The 20,008-nt window shown below is 38.4% G+C and overlaps 1 long non-coding RNA gene across 1 annotated transcript in view; it reads right to left on the bottom strand.

Moving 5' to 3' along the window:
- The window catches only part of LOC148190026 (uncharacterized), a 108,022-nt gene that overhangs the window by 34,841 nt on the left and 53,173 nt on the right, over positions 1–20,008 (bottom strand). The window contains exon 2 of the long non-coding RNA XR_015776151.1: positions 662–795. This is a non-coding gene — a long non-coding RNA (uncharacterized LOC148190026). The remainder of the gene's footprint in view (positions 1–661; positions 796–20,008) is intronic.

Raw genomic sequence — 20,008 nt, 5'->3', positions numbered from 1 at the left:
TATTCATAGATTAAATAAAAATAGACTCCATGTTTTGGTAAATCTAACTGAAATCCTGAAACCATCATTTGGAATTCAGGTTTTTGTTTGCTACTGATGAGAAGAACAAAAAGATCGATGTGTCTCAGCTATACATGAATCATCTGAGTAATGCTCTGAGGGTGCTGTTGGTCTAATCAAATGATCCATGCACATCATGGTCACCCAGGTAATTTGGCTATGAGATCCAAGATTATTCATCAATAGCAATCATATGTGTTTTGCTTTACTGTACCTGGAGTAATCATATTGTCCACAATGATAAAGACAACATCAAATCTGTGTAAGCTTCTCTTTCACATGTATCAATACAGTAGTTATTAATATGTGTGGTGCTGGATCTTTGAGGTGCAGTTGCAGTTGTGAGGGAGCCAGATCAACCCTTTGGTAGCAGTATTTCTTTGTTGCAAACTCAGTAAAAACAAGATGTTTTTAGCTTAGTGGACTGTGCTTGCTGGAAAATCAGTCAGTACCTTTGCAGACTTAGTAAACCTTTGGGCATCTTCACGGCCTCGTTCACCGAGCCATATCTTCTCAGGGGGTTTAGGGACCACGCTTTGTTAAGTGTGTGCATGTGTGTGTCCGGCTGGGGTGGAGGTGGAGGTGGTGGGGGCACACTTACCTGTTTTAGATCCATGAAGATGATGGCATCCATCAAACCAAACACAGGAAACTGATTTGGCTTAACAGCGTAATCACTGGCGCCAGACGTGGCACGGAGGGCATAAGGTCTGCGTCTATGAGTGTGAGTGGAACCTGCAGTTAGCAAACAAACAAAATATAGTGACAGAAAGCATATATTTAGTTTTTTATTCTTTCAGATATCAAGTATATACATTTCTGTGATGTAAACAATGGTTATATTTCAGAAGTAATGGCTGAATCTAAGCAGAGAAGTACCAAATCTGATTGTTGTTGAGTCAGATACTTGCTACTGCAATTGAGGAAATATTGGATTTCCTCTAACACTGCACTACAACTTTTATACTTGTATTCTATACCTTTCTAAATATATTCTAGCTTGTATTTATTTCCTATTCTCTGGCTATTTAATGGCATTTTAATTGTATTTAAATGTTGATGTTTTGTGTAAAGCACTTTGAATCTCTTTATCACCAAAATGTGCTGTATAAAGGAACTTGACCAAAAAAAAAAAATCTTTTTTTCAATGTTTGTGTGTAATAAAGTGACAACAGAACAAGTGTAGAGAAGTACAGGGACATAGGGACATATAAACATCCAAAAGAGATTATATAAAGTAAGACAGAGACATAAAAAAAACACACAAAGTGCACAAAATAAGTTAAAACAAAATAAAGACAAACAAGGAACTTTTGAAATTTTCTGCAGTAATAATAGTTTTATGGCTCTAAAAAAATCCCTACAATAGATCTTGGTAATAGTTTAGGTTCTTAATACTTCATATTTTCCCTCTCTGTTAGGCCAAAATAATTTTGACAGGGCTGAGTGTGAATCCTAATGTATATTTATGTGGTATTTTAGTTTGATTTTTAAAAACCAATAAAACCTTGGCACATTTCGTCCTGTTTGTCACTAATTGCTCCTATTTTTATTAAAAATGTTTGTTCGATGAAAGTCGGACTGAAACTTGAGAATTCAATAACCTGTTAAATAAATCAATAAATACATTAACATGACATTTACATGCTCAGTAGCAGTTTTTGAAGGAATTAATGTTGTATATCGGCCTTCAGCTCTAACATTTAGTCTCCGTCTTGGTCCGTGTTTTAAAGTGCCATTAAGATGTTGCTCTTAGCAACCACGTCGTTAGGGCAGGTCATGTGACCTGTTGTCATCCATTATCTAATAACGGGCAAGATAACAGGCTTGTTTAGACTACGGAGACAAAGACACAGAAAAAGAGGGAGAAATGGTGTGTGTGTGTGTGTGTGTGTGTGTGTGTGTGTGTGCGCGCGCACCCTTTATAATTTGCTTTGGCTCCAGTCTGACACCTTTAAATGGCTGTCATCAGAAACCACATGTTGCACACACACACACACACACACACACACACACACACACACACACACACACACACACAGCAGTGTTTAGCTGTAATAGGCCTCTCAGCAGTAATCTGTCTACAGCTAAATCCTCTTCACTTTAAATAGCCGGGGACCCCAAACTGCCAGGAATTACCTGTCTCTATCTCTTTGTCTATATCCATCTTAGTACGCAGAGACAAGAAAAATATGTTGATTAACCAAAGTTTAATTACAACATGGGCCACATGATTTTTGTATTAACTAATGATTAATAATAATATAATAATATTAACTAATTTATGTAATTAGAATCATATTGACTCAAATTATAAATTTTAGTTCAGTGATGCTGTGAATGAATGAAAGAGACCTAGTTGTTCTGATTAAAAAATGTTAGTACTGGGTGTTGGCTACTGGTAACTGTTAACTGATAAACAGATCCAACAGTGTCATGCATAGAAATATTGTGCAACACTTTTGTTTGGCCCATGCAGGCCTCTGTATTTAAGGCAGAGCAGTGTGCCTCATACGTTCAGGCCAAAAAATCATGTCCTGCAGGGCACTTAGAGAAGCTGAGCTCAACTATGATTGGCTCCAGTCAGGTGCATATTTGCTAACAGCCAAAAACCTACAAAAATAAGACTATTAATAGGTCTTAATAGACTCAAACGAGGAGCAGTATTTATATTGTGCAAAAAATGAGCTTACTTAAGAACTATGTTGCCTTTCTGCACTTTTGCCAAGTCAAGCAGGTTCCTTAAAAACTTGGTGATCCTTCAGCTTCATTCAGTCTAAGACAAAACACACCTAACTGAACATGTGATGGTGTGTGTGTGTGTGTGTGTGTGTGTGTGTGTGTGTGTGTGTGTGTGTGTGTGTGTGTGTGTGTGTGTGTGTGTTTGTGTTTAGAGGGCCACAGAGGTCATTTGGGGTCTGAGTGTCAAAACAGGCAGACAGAAAGTTTGTGATCTTTGACCCTGGCTTGTGCCTAGGTCAAAAAGTGTAGACTTGTCCTGCTGAACACACAGGCATGCACATACACACCTCCCATGTTAATGGCTATGTCGTGTGGTCTATTTCTGGGTTGTGTCTCTGGTATAAATAGATTCACCTTTGACCTAAGACATGGACAATCAGAGGAGCTATTCCCAATGCATGCACGCACACACAAACATACGCACATACGGGCACGTGCACACGCACACACAACCACACAAATTAAACCTAGCATAATCAGCACAAATGTGTGTATCTTTGTTAAGCACCAATGCTTTTTCACTTTAGTTTTATTTTTTTGGTCACACATCATCACATTGGTCCTTTTTATCATAATATTTTTTCATGACAAAATTTTCTGTAGATATTTATGATCCCACCATCAGGACAAATCGTTGGTAAAATCAGCTCCAAATATCTACAAAATATTTGTAATATATTTGTAATAAGTTATCCTCTGCTGAACACTTCAGCTGTAAAACCTTGTGTGGTGCTTTTCTCTGGTCTCAGTGGGTTCTCCTCCTGTCTCCACTCTATCATGGTCCTCCTCTCTGGCGTTAGTCTGCACTGCTGTTGCTACTGCCACCTGCAGCACTAAACGCCTCAAAGGGCAGCAGAGGCTGGATCTACGCTACATGGTTCAATTCTGATTTTTTCCTCTCATGCGGCACAGATCGGATATGTATCATAAACGTGTACGCAAGAAAAAAAGCACAAGAAATTGGATATTCTGTGTTTGGTTTCAGGCCTCATTTATATGTGGAAATAAGTCAGATATGATTTTGGATATCTGCAAATGAGTCAGTAGTCTTAGCAGAAAAAGATATTCCCTGGCATTTCTCGTCATATGTAATTGAAAATGCGCAATGCCGTATTTTAATGACATAATTACATGTGACCGGAGAGTGGAAAATACAACAACGGATGACAAGGGCTAAAGGAATTCTTAAAAAAGTTACATGAAAATCACCCAAAAAATTAGCACACAAAAATGGGGAAAAAAGTAAAATAAATAAATATTTGGGTTGAAAAATAATAGATAATAGAATTGAATAATTATTTTGAAATATTTTTTCCTCCGTCTCAATTTTTTTTGTTTTTATTACAAATTTTCCGTTATTAAAGTGTTCATGCCAAAATACAGGATTCTTAACGAAACAAACACCTTTATGAGGACAATTTTCATTTACACATTTCAAACATAAGCAAAGTTTAAACAGGTGTAAAAGCAGGTATCGGATTTGAGTCGAGTAGATGTAAGCAGGCATACAAAAATATCAGATTTAGGCAACAAATCAGAAATGGGCATCAAGACTTGTAATGTAAATCCAGCCAATGAAAACTATATGACTGAAAGATTAACTATTTATGGTGATATCCAGGTCACAGTGCTTATAACAGATGCTCTAAAACAATGTAAGGACACATAATTCAAATACTACACATACAATGATTAGGGAAAAAGAGCAAACCAAGGTGATTTTTTTCTGCAAAAGAAATATTTGACATAAAAATAAGTTTACTTGAAGATAAGGAGTATTACAGCAGAGAACTGTTATCCAGTAAGCTTTGCTGATATATTAGCAGATATACATTATGAATGCATTTTAAGTAACTTTCATATTTGAGCAGTTGCATTAAATTATTATAGAGTACAAGAGTATTGTAAAAAAAAATCTATTGTAAGAACAGGAATGTAAATTGGCCAAAAATGAAACACAAGTGCACTTTAAAATTAATTCAATGAACAACAGGGCTTAATTTAGCCTGGTAAACCATAAAAGGAATTAACATAAGAAAAATCAGCAGAATTTCTGTCGCTGCACGCCTTTACATAGATTAAGAGCAGCACTAAAGAACTGTCACCAGAGTCCGGAGCTGGGACCCGGGGCCACCGTCCTCCTGGCCAGTAACGGTCCCAACAAACTCATGCAGGCAACAAAATGGCTAAACTCTCCCATTAAACTCGATAATAACCGTTACACCTCGGTGGAGCTCACACTCCGGCAGCAGTAGTCTAATGATAAACAGAGAGCAACAGCAAAGCAAGGAGGCACTGAGCGAAGGTTAAACAGCATGCAGCTCTACAATTTACCAAGATTTTAGCCTTTAGAATTGTAAAAAAAAATCAAATATATATATATGTAAAAGTCATAATCACATGTATGAGGTTAGGTGTCAATTATTCTGCGTGTTAAACAATTACTAACATCCAAATCAAGTACTAGAGTCCTAATGCACATCTCTTTTGTAAATAAGTCCCACAATGGGTTCACAGTATGTGAAAGTTGCTCAGTTTAGCATTATATCGTTGAGCTTAAAAATAATGTAGATTTAGATAAATGTAAAAGAACAGAGACACAAGAAGAACAGAAAGACAAGAGGAAGAAGATGATGATGGAGTGAGCAGAACAGAAAACGGCAGATAAGCAGACAGATCGCGAGCCTGTCTGTAAACTGACAACTGATACAGAGATTACATCAACTGCAGCCTCATTAGTGCAGACATCACCTGCAGCAGCCCGAGGCATACACACAGCAAACACACATTACACACTCACACACAGATGACTATCTCAAATAGCTCATGGCGAAAACACTTTCACCGCTCGCTTGATGAACGAATGACAAACATGATTTCTGATTTTCACAACAGTAAATGGATCTCTGAAATGCAGTGTTGCTCAGTGGACCTGGTGACTCACTAAGGAGCTCTTGGTGGTTAAAGTGGATTAAAATAATTTGTAATAATTGTATTGAAAAGCGTACTGTAAATGTAAATTCTTAACTGCAATATACTGTGATACTTTTTACTATACATCTTTAATACATTTCAGTGAACTGCTTTTGTCATGCACATCCTGAGAACACACAGACGTGCAAACATAAGATCGGCCTCAGTGATGGAGATATACATCCCTACTGTGTGTGTGCAAAAAAAGAACGAGGGACACCTCGACCACAAGCAGGTTCAGCGTTACATGTTGAATTATGGTTTATTTTTGCTGAAATGTTGAGGTCACATCAGAAAAGCACAAGAACAGACAGACTGGTGTGTGTTTTTGTGTGTTATCAGTGTGCGAGTAGGGCTGGTGCCAGTGATAAATGATAAAAAACAATCACACACTTACACACACCATGCAGTCTTTCATGTCTCAATGGGGATGGAGAAAACAAACCCCAAAAATCGGTGGCTTTCAACTACAAGATAACAAGTAAAAACACTGCTATCATACTGAAACCTTAAACAGTATGACCCAGCCTTCAGACTGGCAGGGATCAGACCAAACTGGCTCTTTGTGTTTTTATTTTTATTCTTTTGAGGACTACCATGTTAATATTTGAATTATTGATCTGTTGATCAACTATTAAAATATATGAGATTTAATATAATCAAATGTGATTGTTAGGAAAAAAAATAAATTGAAACTGACCATTTGTTACGAAGTATTTAATGAATAAAATAATTGAGTTTGCTACAAACATAAAATTGCCATTCGAGAAAACTGCATTACTGGCAACATGATAAACATAGAGTACAAACAGTTAGAAACTTACATATAAATATAAACATGACAAAACTATTTGATGGTGCTCATGCTGATAAATGACACATTTCCACAGCTTTTCATTTACACAAGAAATAACAGATGACAATAATAAATATGGCGGCAAGCGGTGATTCTGAGCTTTAACTCAGTATGGACTGTTAAAGATTAAAAGCTGCAAAATTTCAAGACATTTGACAGTTTCCGAAGCTCACATTAACAATCTGCATTAACAATAACTAACAGGTTTTATGACGAATGAACAGACACTCATTCATGTACAATCAAATCTGTGCCAGGCCGCACCCTTCTGCCCCAATGCCGTCACCCCTCCAACTGGTCACTTGCCAAAACATTTTGGGGACATGCTTCAGCAATTTGATTTTAGAAATTCCACACAGTTTGGTCATGTTCGAACAAACAGTCAATGATTTATGCCTATTTATGCGCAAGATCAATGTACTTGTTAGGAACCACTTTGAGCAATTTCAAAATAATGTTACACACTCGTATGTGCTTCTAGGTATAACTTTTCCAAATTTCTTTGCAATTCAATTTACCGTTGAAGAGTAAAAGGCTATTAAGTGCATCATCAGGCCACATGTTAACATAGCCAAGTTGTTTCAGCCCTTGTGAGCTAGAAACAAAGGGATGTTTTATTTTATTTTTCTTGTGATATGGTGACATTAATCCATGATAAATTATGTTGTTGGGTTTTATTTAGATCACAATATAATGTATTTAGCAGATGTTTTTCCTTGTACCTGTACCACAGCCGTAATATGCTGTCGGTCAGATCTTGTTAGCTCTCAGTTTGAGTGAAACATGGAAGTTGCTCGAGGTTGAGTTACAAGGTTTTCACCTGGAAACGGTGAAATGTTGAGTGTAACTGAAATAACAACTGACATGCAACTAAGGAACTAGACTGAGAACACTCAAACGTCTTAATTCTTCACTCTGTCTTTGGAAACAGCTGGCTTTCTGATGTTTCAGCAACCAATAAAACTGCTTTCCTCCCCACAAAATATGCCTCTCACTTCATTTGTGTGTGTATGTGTGAGCGTATTTGTGTGTCTGCATGATAAATCACCACCTGGATTCAGTATCCAGGGTTGTCAGACTCCCTTATGACAAAAACTTCCTGCTACTAAACCAACAGATACACTCCCTATCTGTCCGCACACACACACTAATTCCCATTTACACTCCCATATGGTCAGAGACATTTCAATACACCCCCACTAGGCACACTCAAGCATGCACCTTTTACTCACTGAACCACACAAACTGCATTTTACTTTACTTACACATCTCTCTCTCTCTCTCACACACACACACACAAACACACACACTGTAAGCCATGAAACATTTGGATGAAAGTAGTGTGATGTAAAGTTTTTATCTCCACGCCTCAGTAGGAGGCAGGGAACTACCTAGCTGAACGCACACACACACACACACACACACACGGTGCAGCACAGTTGATGAGTTGTCTGGCAGATATATGTGCTGGAATGTGGCCATAAAATCGTGCGGAATCACCCCAAGCTTTTCCACGCACCCTTATGCCCCAGGTGAGGGCGGGGGGAGCAGGAAAAGGGAAATGGGCTGCATGGGGTAAACAGAAATGGCAGGCGTTGGGGGTGGTTTGTACAGTGCATTCAGAAAGTATTCACTGTTTGTTGTTGTTTCTTATATTTTGTTATTTGTTTGCCTCATGCCAAAATTCTACATTCTACACTCAATATTTCATAATGACAAAACAAAAGACGGTTTTTAAAAGTCAAGTGTAGGAGATTCACGGGGATATAATGGCAGAAACGAAAAACAATTATTTTTTGTGTATAATCCCTTAAAAACAAGAATCATTTCGTTTTTGGTACCTAAGAATGAGCTACATAGGAAGTGGGTCGTCTTTCACACAGATCACCATGTTTCTGCCCATAACGGGCAAACACTGGCTCTAGATAGAGCCATTCACACTGAAACAACTTTATTTGTGTGTTTTTACCGCTTTTATTAATCAGGTCCATTTGTTTTAGAGAGGAATAAACCTCTGCTGATAATCTGTCTACCAGTAAAAATTTCCTGAACATGCGGATCTTAAGTTATCAGAGAAAAAATGTAAGTGCAGGTTCTGTGCTAGCAGCTTGTGTCCTATATGCCGAACAGCATATGAGAAATACTGATTTGTAACATCTAATTACTTTATTTGGGGTTTTTACCTGTTTTAATTATATGGTCTGTTTGTTTTGGAGAGGAAGAGACCTCCGCGGATAATTCGGCTCCCGATAAAAACTGCTTGAACAATGAACTGGAAGAAGTTTCAGCTGGTTGCAAACTGCAATCCTCACCGCTAGATGCAACTTTACCACCCCAAATCTTACACAATGTTGCGTTAAATAGACAAATTCTTCTGTCAACATCGATCAACACACCCTCTACTGTGCCTCTCCACCCATCATGATGCACAGCAAATCACCAAGAACTGGTGCTGTAGAGGAAATAAACTGCTGGAAAATACCGGTTCACCAGTGCAACACTGCGTTCGTGCCATGTGCCTACACCACAATAGAAGACGATACAGAATAGTTGCTGCGCTTTTTTTTTTTTTTTGTCTGTTTACTTATTACATCATGGCTGGCATGCAGGTGTAAGCACAGAGCAACAGAGGACAGACATTTTTCACAGACAGTCCAATGCTTTGACAAAAGTAAAGGTGAACAGGCTTACAGGCAGGTATAGAGTCAGAGTAGGGGTCATCATAAGTTTAAGGTGGCTAGAAAGCAAAGGCAAAAAGCAACATGCCGTCTTTGACAACCTGGCAGGAAATGAGCGGAAATGAGATGGTTATAAACTGCAAGGCTGACAAGGTAAAGTGGGAACAGGTGAGAAGGTGGGCGGTGAAGGTCAGGTGACTGAGACTGAAGGGAAAGGGGTTAATGCAGGGTAGGAGGGCCTGGTTGAATGTGGAAGTGATGGGACTGAGGCAGAAAAAAAGTCAGAGGGCATCTGGTGGACAGGTAGAGAATGGCAGTGTATGGGTCTGGGTAAGTGGTTGGAGGGAAAGAGCAGCAGAATGTGACATATGCACTAAATTATAGACTGAAAGACTATTATTTCGCAAGATATTATATGTCTGGCATATACTGTAGTCACATCTGAGATATTTGCAATCACTCAAAAATCCAACCATCTCACTATTAAACCAGCCTAATACTCTAGCACAGAGCACCCTTCCCAATCAACCTCTTACCAAAATCCCATCAAATCTGATGATTCAGCCCAGTCACCATGAGAAAATGTGTTTCTGCAAACCACCAATATATTACATTTGTATTTTCCATACGTATCATATCAAAGTTTCCCAAGCGATATAGTAGATAAGCTGAATTTTTCATCTGGAGGTAAAGGGGATGTGGATTGTGTGTCACCTAGGTGAGATACCTGCTAAGATGCAGACCTCTTATCAGAACCAACAAACAACAAAAGTGGTTGTGTTTTAGCGACCAGTTACTTTATTTCCTTCTGGGTTAGTACCATGAAAAGCAGTTGTTTCTTACTGCTGCATTTCAAGCTGGGAAAGTGCCACAAAAAGCAGCTATTTTAAGCCAAAACACCAAGTGATTTTTGTGCCTACATTTAACCACACCTAAAACAAGGGCTTGTTGAAGCATAGATTTTAAATGTATCCACAACGTAATAATGTACAACTTTAATATTTCTGTGATTTGCAGAAATGTACAACGCCAACATTTATTGGCAATTGGTTTGGGGTATTCATCCGAAGAGGATGATTTCTTATATGACAAGCTTAAAACCTCTATGACCCACAGCTTGGTCCATGAAACCTAAGGGCTGGATTTCCCCACAGTTTGCTGCAGATAGTCTCCTTAAGGTAAAGCTTATGACTAGTCACAGTCTATCCAAAGTCACCACTTGTATACATTCAGTTCACATTGACTTAGCACGTCCATACTTCCCAGAGGACAAACCAGTCACATTTGGATACTCAGCGAGTGAGGTACATCTAGCCATACCCACGGGCCAAGTGTCACCTTTGCACACAATATATCTCATCTATCTCATCTAATGGGTTGTCAATACATTTAATGATAAAATTCATGCTCCCAATGGAATAAACCCTTTTGATTTTAATGATTTTGTTTACTTGCACAGCAACTTACGCACTGTCATTGTTGGGTGTAATGAACATAGCAGCCTCTAGCGGCCACTAGCCTGGCTTTTGGCTGTATTCTTGCAACAAACATAAGATACATTTTGCTGCATTGTGTGTCGGAAGTCTTTTATACAGAAACCATGGACCCCAAACAAACACTCTGGACAGAAGTTAAAAAAAAAAACCCTCCAATAACATGTCGTGTTAAAACAAAAAAGTTATTAACCCCAGCTACGCAGTCTCACGTGTTGGTGGAATGAAAACGTTTGGATTTCATACAAAAATAACACTGTAACTATCATGGGAAGAACTTCTGTTGGTCATCATCTGTGGTTGAGAATGCTTCCTGTATGTCATCTTTATGCTGTAAAGCCTGGCGGCCTGGTCTGCTCTGCCCGGCTGCGAGGTTGATTATCCAGACAGGACATAAAAGCTGGGTGGCCCTCTATTGGCCTGGTGTCTCCTCCACTCAAGATCAGGGGCCTCGGTCACCTGATCCTCATAAAAACAGGTTTATTAGCTACTCTGAAGACAACTAGACGTGTCTGCATGTATGTGTGTGTGTGTGTGTGTGTGTGTGTGTGTGTGTGTGTGTGTGTGTGTGTGTGTGTATGCATGCTTGTACAGATCTGTGAAGGACCGTACTGGTGTTTCTTTTAATACTCCAGCCCATTTGTTATTATTATTGCTGACCATTTCTGAAGTATGCTTTAAAGCCTGCGCTATATTTCCAGACAATGATAATGTAACACTACACCGTTTCCATATGACCGCAATCAGTGAAGGAAACAAAACATTTCTTTTGGCATAACTTTTCAAACATTTCTGATGATGAGAAATCTGTTCCTTGCAATCATCCCAATCGATGCTAATGTTTCCGATATGGAAAGACAGTTATTATCCTTTCACAAATACCATGCTTAAACAGAAATACCCTGATATTCTCTAAGCAGTTTAGTTGGGAGTTAAGCCTTTATATTAGCATTGATCATGAAATAAAATTAGCATGACTGCAGCAGTTACTCCTTTAAACAGATCATATTGCAGAGAGAAAGCAGAACACTTAAGAGGTCGATAAACTGAACTTTGTGGATCTCCACACAGAATGTTAAATTCAGAGATGAATTGACCCAAATTATTAAGTTTTCATGATGCTCTTCAATGCTTCAAACAAAGTGGTCAAGTGAAGGAAAGGCAAAAGTGTTTATATCTAATGGGCACTGGAAGGTGAAACACTTGCTGTCATAGAAAGAGGCATGACAAGGTGAAGAAAATAAGCGTGCACATTTCTGGATAATCTCTTTTATACACTAATGTCCAAACATTTTCAGATAAAAGAGACTTTGTGCAGACACTCATCAATTACAATTGAAATGATCTCCTGACTTTTCATCTCTTGCGCTATCATCACGTCAAACTTCAATTTGTCTAATAATTTGGTTTGTGATCAAACACCTGCATAACTTATGACATTTCCATCACCCTCAGCTCGACTTAGTGTCTTGTGCTAAGAAGCAAATGTAACATACATGTTAAATAAAATTGTCTTTGGGAGCATGTCAGCAACAGGTGTTGACTGTAATCGAGACTGATAACAGATATTTGGAACCGATATGCACTTACAATAAAAATGAGAATCTTTCCCTCAATATTTATATTTGGGATATGACCCGGCAAAACTTTGCCGTTTAAATGCTGTTAACAAATGCTTAACCAAAACTGAAATGTTCATCATCTTATACAGCATAAAGTTCCCAGCAACCTTTTTTTGTAAAGTCATGTGAAATAAAAAAAAATAAAAAAAGAATAAATAAAAATAGCTCCTTGAGATAAAAGTTACTCCCATGCTGACACTTTCCCTGCAATTTTTAATCAATTAATTATATCGGTAAACATTAAAGTAAAATGCAGATACAGATAACAGACAAAATGCCATAGGCCCCAATAATCAATACGATCGAACCAATACTCTTTTCACCCCTAGTTAGGAGGCTGAGGTTAACATTTAATTCTTAGCACTGTTGTGAGGAAGTGCGTCCTCATTGAGCTCAAGTCTCTCAAGTCCTTTTCCACGGGACAAAAAACCCATCTGGCTTTTGTATTTAATGGGAAAGGTACAATCAGCATTCATTCCCGGGACAAATGACTCTGCAGTTGTCATGGGTATTCACTGACTCCAGCTCCAACTGAATTTGATCGACAGGAATGGAAATATGACGAACAAGAAGCACAAATTTTTGCTCCTTTTCCAGCTGAATGCAATGACGCCACACCACAAAATCCTTCCGTCTCTGCCAAAGCAGCTCTCAAACATCTTTCAAAATTAGTCTGCATTGAGTTTGAAAGACAGACTGCATAAGTAACATTTTTACTAGGCTCCATGCTGCTTTCTACTGTTTACTAACGTGGTGCATTAGTGATGCTAACAGTAAAAAAACAGAAAAGCATACTCATCTGCTGCAGAGCCATGTACACAGCGCTGGTTTACTAGCAATGGGGGAATCAGTCTATTTTTAGTGAGTTTTTCCATGTATATATGCTCTAATTTTGGTGGAAAAGGGGTATTGGTCTTGTTTTGGTCTGCACACCTGTCAAATTACTTTGCACATACAGTGGGCATGCTCTTTAAATTGGAAAGTTACATATCTTTGCAAGTCTTGATAACAAAATCCACCAATGTAGCATCTTCACTTAGGCTGACACAAAGAACGCTGGTCAGAAGGCTGTAAGAAAGATTTAATGTGCACTGCCAAGTTATATTGCAACAGAAAAAATCCAAAGAATAAACTCCAGTGTTTCTCACATTAATCTCCCCTTCCTTTATCTCTTCACCATCTGAGCAATCGGAGATAAATCGCAATAGGTCACTATGAGGATGACTCACTCCTACAGGAAGACAAAAGGTCTAACAGAAAACAGAAGTTTGTGTATCAGATGGTTGTCTTGTACTTAGAAAGCCGCAGTTTTAAAACAGTGGTAACATTAGTAGAAATTATTTCAAAATAATTAATGACATTTTGCTACTTTCTTATAATAACCCTGCATTATATATTATACTACTTTTTTTGTTTAAAAGAAACACAAGAGCAGAAGAGTCAAAGTTAAAGTTTAGTAATAACTGCATAAAAAAGTTTGACCTTTTGATTTTAGCTGCACGCTGGGGAACACAACTTGTACAAGTATGCATGAAATGCATGAATGTAACTGAAAGTTTTCCTCAGTGTTTCTCATGTTATCTTTTCTCACACAGCTGGGAGGAGGATGAGGACAGTAGGAGGAGAGTAAAATAGTATTAATCATATGAACTAATGTCCTCCGTCATTTACAGTTGCCTAAAGAGAAAGAAAATCATGGGAAATGGAAGATTTATAAAGGAGAAATGATTAGAGTCATAGATAAAAGCAAATATTTGTGATGCAATGTTAAATTCAGATGAATTACAAGGAAAGTCAGCTTATTGAGAAATACATTTTATGCTTCTTTCAGCAGAAAACAGGAACACCACATTATGTTGTAGAAAAGAGAAACTAAGATTCAACATTTGTGATTCTGACTACAAACACATGCAGCGGTAGCAGTTTTCTGCATAAACACAAAGTGGAAATCGGGGGAGCAACTACAGCAGTTTCAGTACTGAAAATGTTCAAGTTCCTCTCCATATAATTTTTTTTTTAATTTTGGTTTTAACAAAATTTAATACATTTTTAGTTTACAAAAGGCTTAAAACAGTGTGTTATTTTACACTAAAAGATAACTTTAATAAATTAAGAGCCACTTAAAAACTCTGGGGTTGCTTGTCTGATTCCCAAATGTCCTATACAACCATAGGCATAGATTTTGGGAGTCATATGCCCCTCAAAATTTAGAACATGTGCATTTCTACCCTCCAATAAAACCATAAAGTAACAGAGGACTATTATTCTGACAAATTAATGACATTTACGCCACAATTTTGCAGCACAAAGCACAAAATGGTGCATAAAAATTCTCCAAAAAGCAAGAAATAAACTTTTTGAGGCTCAAAATTTTCTGACGGAGGATCCCAAAACCCAGCGCTACATATGTGTCCCCCCCATGTTGACACAAACCTAGGCTCTTGTCTACCACCTCACTTATTTAGGTAAATATCAGGACATCCATTGAATGAAGTTACACATTATACAGTACAAGCAACTGTGGCTCCAGATGAAGTATTCTAATGATCCTCTGACCTTTTAATCTAAGTCCACCATCAGCTCAATATTTCAGTTTTTCCAGTAATTTGGTTTATGACCAAGTACAACAAACAGTGAAGTATATTGATTTCTTCTATAATACCTGCCGCAGTAGTACACAGTATATACTTCATAGATTTAATACATAGAAAGGAATTGGGACACGGCTATAGATTTCTTTAGAGCAGAAGCAGGAAAAAAATAAAGAGGAAAGAAAAGGAAAAACTGAACAATAGGTCCCGATGTCTTTTTTTCCATACATACATCCACCAAGGTGACCTCTACCTAACCTATTCACTAATACCAGGTGACACTAACACTAGCTATTTCTGTGTCGTAATTGGCTGTTCAAACACTTTGTTGTCCAGTCAGATTTAGGGGCGGGATGAAGGTGACACACAGACAAACTGGCAGTGTAATTACAATAATAACACTACGACTACTACTACCGCTCTTTATATGTGTGTGTGTGTGTGTGTGTGTGTGTGTGTGTGTGTGTGTGTGTGTGTGTGTGAGTGTGTGTGTGTGTGAGAGAGAGAGAGAGAGAGAGCAGCTTTAAGCTATTACCAGGCTTTGGGGGATCTATTTTTTTTCTCTCTTTGAGACCCTGACCTGAGTGGTGTCTCCACACTGACACACACACACACACACACACACACACACACACACACACACACACACACACACACACACACACACATCCTGTGTCTCTTCAAGTAACTGCAGCAACATCTTCAAAAGATAAAACAGTCCAAACAGTGAGATCAGGTTTGAAATTGTGTGGAATGTTTTATGCTGCTCTATTCTAGATTTTTTTTCATTAATTTTATTTAGAATATATTGATATATGCTGCATTTTCCAAACCCAGTAATTATGTTCAAGGGCAACATTAAGCAGTAATGCAGGAAATAAATCAACCTTAGCTGCCACACAGAGAGGACCTACTAAATATCAGTTAATGTTAAGTTTAGTAACTGGGGGTGTCATTGTCAAAGTGTTAATCATGATGTGATTAAGGTTTGGACATTATGCTTTTTTTAATTTTAAATCCTGTTAATCGCTGGCCAACATTTCTATATTTAAGAGAATGTACCCATGGCATGTATCTTTAAAGACATGTCCACTTTATGCCGGTTTCGTTAAGTTTTTTTCTTGTCATTTGATTCCTGATCAAGACAATCTAGTGAGAATTGCTTTACTCTGTCAATATGGACTTCAAAATTGTTTTATAATGCAAAATAATGGAATCGAAAACATAATTAAAAAATGAGATTAATGGTGATTAACTGATGAAATTCTGCAATTAGTTGCAATCTAAAAAATTAATCCGTACAGCAGTTAGCCAATAACAACATCAAGTGTACTACACATCTATTCAAAGGTCGGATCACTTACACTTTGCAAGTGAAAACATCAGATTATCTAATAATTTTATCTTGCACCCATGTAAATAATTTGAACTGACCATCAGGACTGATTGGATTTTAAAGAACACTATTTCATGTAACTGCAGTTGCTGAGGTCATCGGTGGAGACAGGCCTCTAACACCATAATGACCCACTAAGCTCTCTGCTCACTGCCCATCATCCCTCTCCCTTAACATAAGGAGGGTCTGGGTGTCTGTGTATATGTGACTGAGTGAGTGATGTGTGTGTGTGTGTGTGTGTGTGTGTTAGTGTGTGTGTGTGTGTGTGTGTGTGTGTGTGTGTGTGTGTGTGTGACAGATGTGAACAATTTTATCTGCCTCCAAGACAATCTCTTAGATAAAGACACGGTAGACGAGTTACACAAAAGGGGGCCGGATTGTTAAAAGGCTTACTTCTGTCTCATTATTCTTGCTTTAACAGAGCAACTGTAGCTCACTGTAACACTAATTTGCCTTAAAGAAACATCATACATCATATAATACAACTTTAATTGTTCATCCGTGTCTGATACCTCACTTCTGTGTTTTAGCTAGGCTAGCATCATGACTCATTGAATGGCAATGAAGATCAGTTGGTCCACAACTCTGGCGGAAATATGCATCCCAGTGGCCAGTGGATTTTAGCATTTTACATTTCTGCAAACTACAGATACGTACATTACATTTGTACTTTTGTACATATCATATTAATGTTTCTACATTGATGCATGAGCTGACTTTGTCATCGGGGGTGGAGGGGATGACACTTAAGTACAACTAAAAATGAAGCCAGTGAGTAAGCACCAAAAACTGCAGTTCTTTGAATGGCCACTTGAGGCTGGCTCCAAAAATCAGTCAATCGCCATAGACCTCCATGTTAAATTGCCCAACTTTGCAGCTGAAATAAACATATCAACATATTCAAAAAATAAAAATGTTGGTCTCCATAAATGTCAGCATTCATGAGGGCTGTACACAGGGTGCATTTTTATAAAACTCATCCGTTTACATTTTAAGGATTAAAGTTAAGCATATTAAAGGCATGGCCTCTTTGAGTGACAGGCAGTCTGCTGATAGTGTCCTCAGCTTTTTAGTCAGATCCATCCCTCACTTCGCCAAAGCGCTAGCAGCTTAGAGACTAAATATGGTCATTTCTGGCACCAGAGAACCAAGATGGTGAACATGGATTTTTCTGCCTATATTTTTTATGTGATTGTACCATGTTTTATGTGAATCATCTACATATTAAAGAAAGTTTATCTATTCTATACTGTTAGATGCTGTGGATTCTGAACCCTCAACACCAGGAGACAAGTTTTAAATCAGTGTCTGAAATGATCAGGAGAAAGCTTCATGTCTATGTACACCCAAAGGGATCGAAATCTACTGTTAGGCCTGGTTAAGACTGCCACAGGGCTGTGAGACGGATGGAGCCTTTGTTACCGTTTTCCTGTTTGTGACATTCATGGATAGGATATCAGAGGGCTGGACAGTATACAATTTGATAACAACAGGGCGGCATATCTGTTGTTTATAGAAGATGGCTTTATCGAACCATGCAGAGTATCAAACGGAAGAGGGTTTGCATCTCCCGGGAATCAATTGTAAAAGTACAGATCACTGGTAAGAACTCCACCTGGGTGCTTCCACTGCAGATATAAAAGTGAACAGACCTCTGGCCTTGCTAAGAGCTGAATAGACTACATTGCTCTGTGTCAATTCAAGGACAATTTGTAGGACGTTCTTGGAAATAATACACCTTTATGTCATGGCTCTGTACCCAGCAAGGAAATGGACTTGAATGTATGGATGAATACTATTTTGATGTCCTGTTTTTAGTTTCTGTGCGATGGGCTAGATTGATTTGGTTTACACCAGTGATAGCCAAATCTGGCCCCCAATAGGGTGCCAGGTGGCCCCCATAAAAATCTTCTAATTCAGATAAAGTCATTCACACTGGAAACTGTTTTAGTACTTTATACATGAGGTGCCAGAGTGCATATACAGCACCAAAAGTGCCAGTGGAGGATCCCCCGCACCCTCAAACAGAGGTCCTACCTAAACCCCAAATGTCCGAAAATCTGATAAATGTCCTAAAATTGTATAGGAACATCCTAAAATCCCAAAAAAACATCCTAAAATCCAGAATTATCCAAAAACCTTAGAAACATCATACAATCCTAGAAATGTACTAAAATCCTAGTAATGCGCTAAAGTCCTAGAAATGTCCTAAAATCCAGAGACATCCTAAAATCCTAGAAATGTCTTAAAATCCTAGAAATGTCCTGAAGTCCTAATCATTTCCTAAAATCCTAGAAACACGTATGAGGCTGCTGCAATTGGACCCTCAGTGGCTCCTGTCATTTTGCAAAAGTGGCCACCAAGCAAAGCAAGTTGAGAATCCCTGCTTTACATGTTTGAATTTAAGATATTACTCTTCCAGAGAGCCTCAGACTTGTGCGCTTTGGTTGTCTGATATATTCTCCCGGGGGACGAGGCCACGTACAGCGAGTACTTAGTGTCTCTTCATGTCTGCAGGCTACATGTTAATAACCAACACTAACGAAGAGAAATGATCCTTTTAGCTTCAAGAGTGCTGTATGGGCTACACAAAGACACACACACACTTGACATGTAGCTCATCAGTGTGTGAATGGCTTCTCTGACATTTTGGGTCTCTCTCTGTTATGAGGGACTTGGACACTAATCACTACGGCGGCGCTGCCACACAGCACAATAGGCTGCAGTGTGTGCGTGGGTGTGTGCGATGGTGGTCTGGCGATTCTTTCATGGCTTAATGAGGTAAGCAACAACACGCCTGAGGCCATGCTGGAGACAGGACACACACACACACAGAGTCACAGAAGCTGGGCTAAAGTTAGTTGCTATTTGGGTTGTCAAACTTCAGTGGAGTGAATCATAGGGTCAAACAGAGTTAACCTCATTGGCTGAGGACGGAGGAGCCACTGTTTATCAGTGATGTTGGGGACACAAGGGCTCAGATGAAATTGTATCAGGTCAGTGTTTGTTTTTTTTTTAACATCAGACACAGGCGGCAGGAGACAATTCAAAATATAAAAATATAATGGTGCATACTAAGTCATTCTGTATTGCTTCCGAAGATCATTCTTCTGTCAATCAACTTTTCTCATTTAACATTATTCCTGCTGAGTCCATACATATGCAGGCGTGATGTGCTCCTTTGTCCTTTTTGTGTCTTTTGTTTGTGGAAGTAAATACTTTTTAGATGTGCATATGGCGCCTATAAATGTCAATTACACATTTAGTTATTTTGATGAATTTATAAACCCCTGTATGTGTTGTCATTTTCACAGAGAGAGAAAACTGACAAGAAGAAACTCGCTGTTTGATCTGCAAGTCTGCACAACGTGGAGTTGAGATTTTGGAGATGTGCGCTTTAGCTTATCAGCGTGCTTCTGCTACCTTCAGTGTGTGGCCATGCTGATTCCTCAGATATCAGCTGGTCGGGAAAAAGTCTGAGAACCAGGTACCAACACATAATATAAAAAAAAATATTCACTTGGAGAAACAGATCTTGACAATAAAAAAGCCTCCTTAACCATTTCAAACCTGAGCAAATTTGCTAAATGTCTTTCA

The sequence above is a fragment of the Plectropomus leopardus genome, chromosome 3, assembly GCF_026936395.1.
Source record: "Plectropomus leopardus strain MGB_pleo_1.0 chromosome 3, ASM2693639v1, whole genome shotgun sequence".
Classification (NCBI taxonomy): domain Eukaryota; kingdom Metazoa; phylum Chordata; class Actinopteri; order Perciformes; family Serranidae; genus Plectropomus; species Plectropomus leopardus.
Note: the sequence above shows the minus strand (reverse complement) of the source record. Positions and strands in the feature narration are given on the sequence as shown.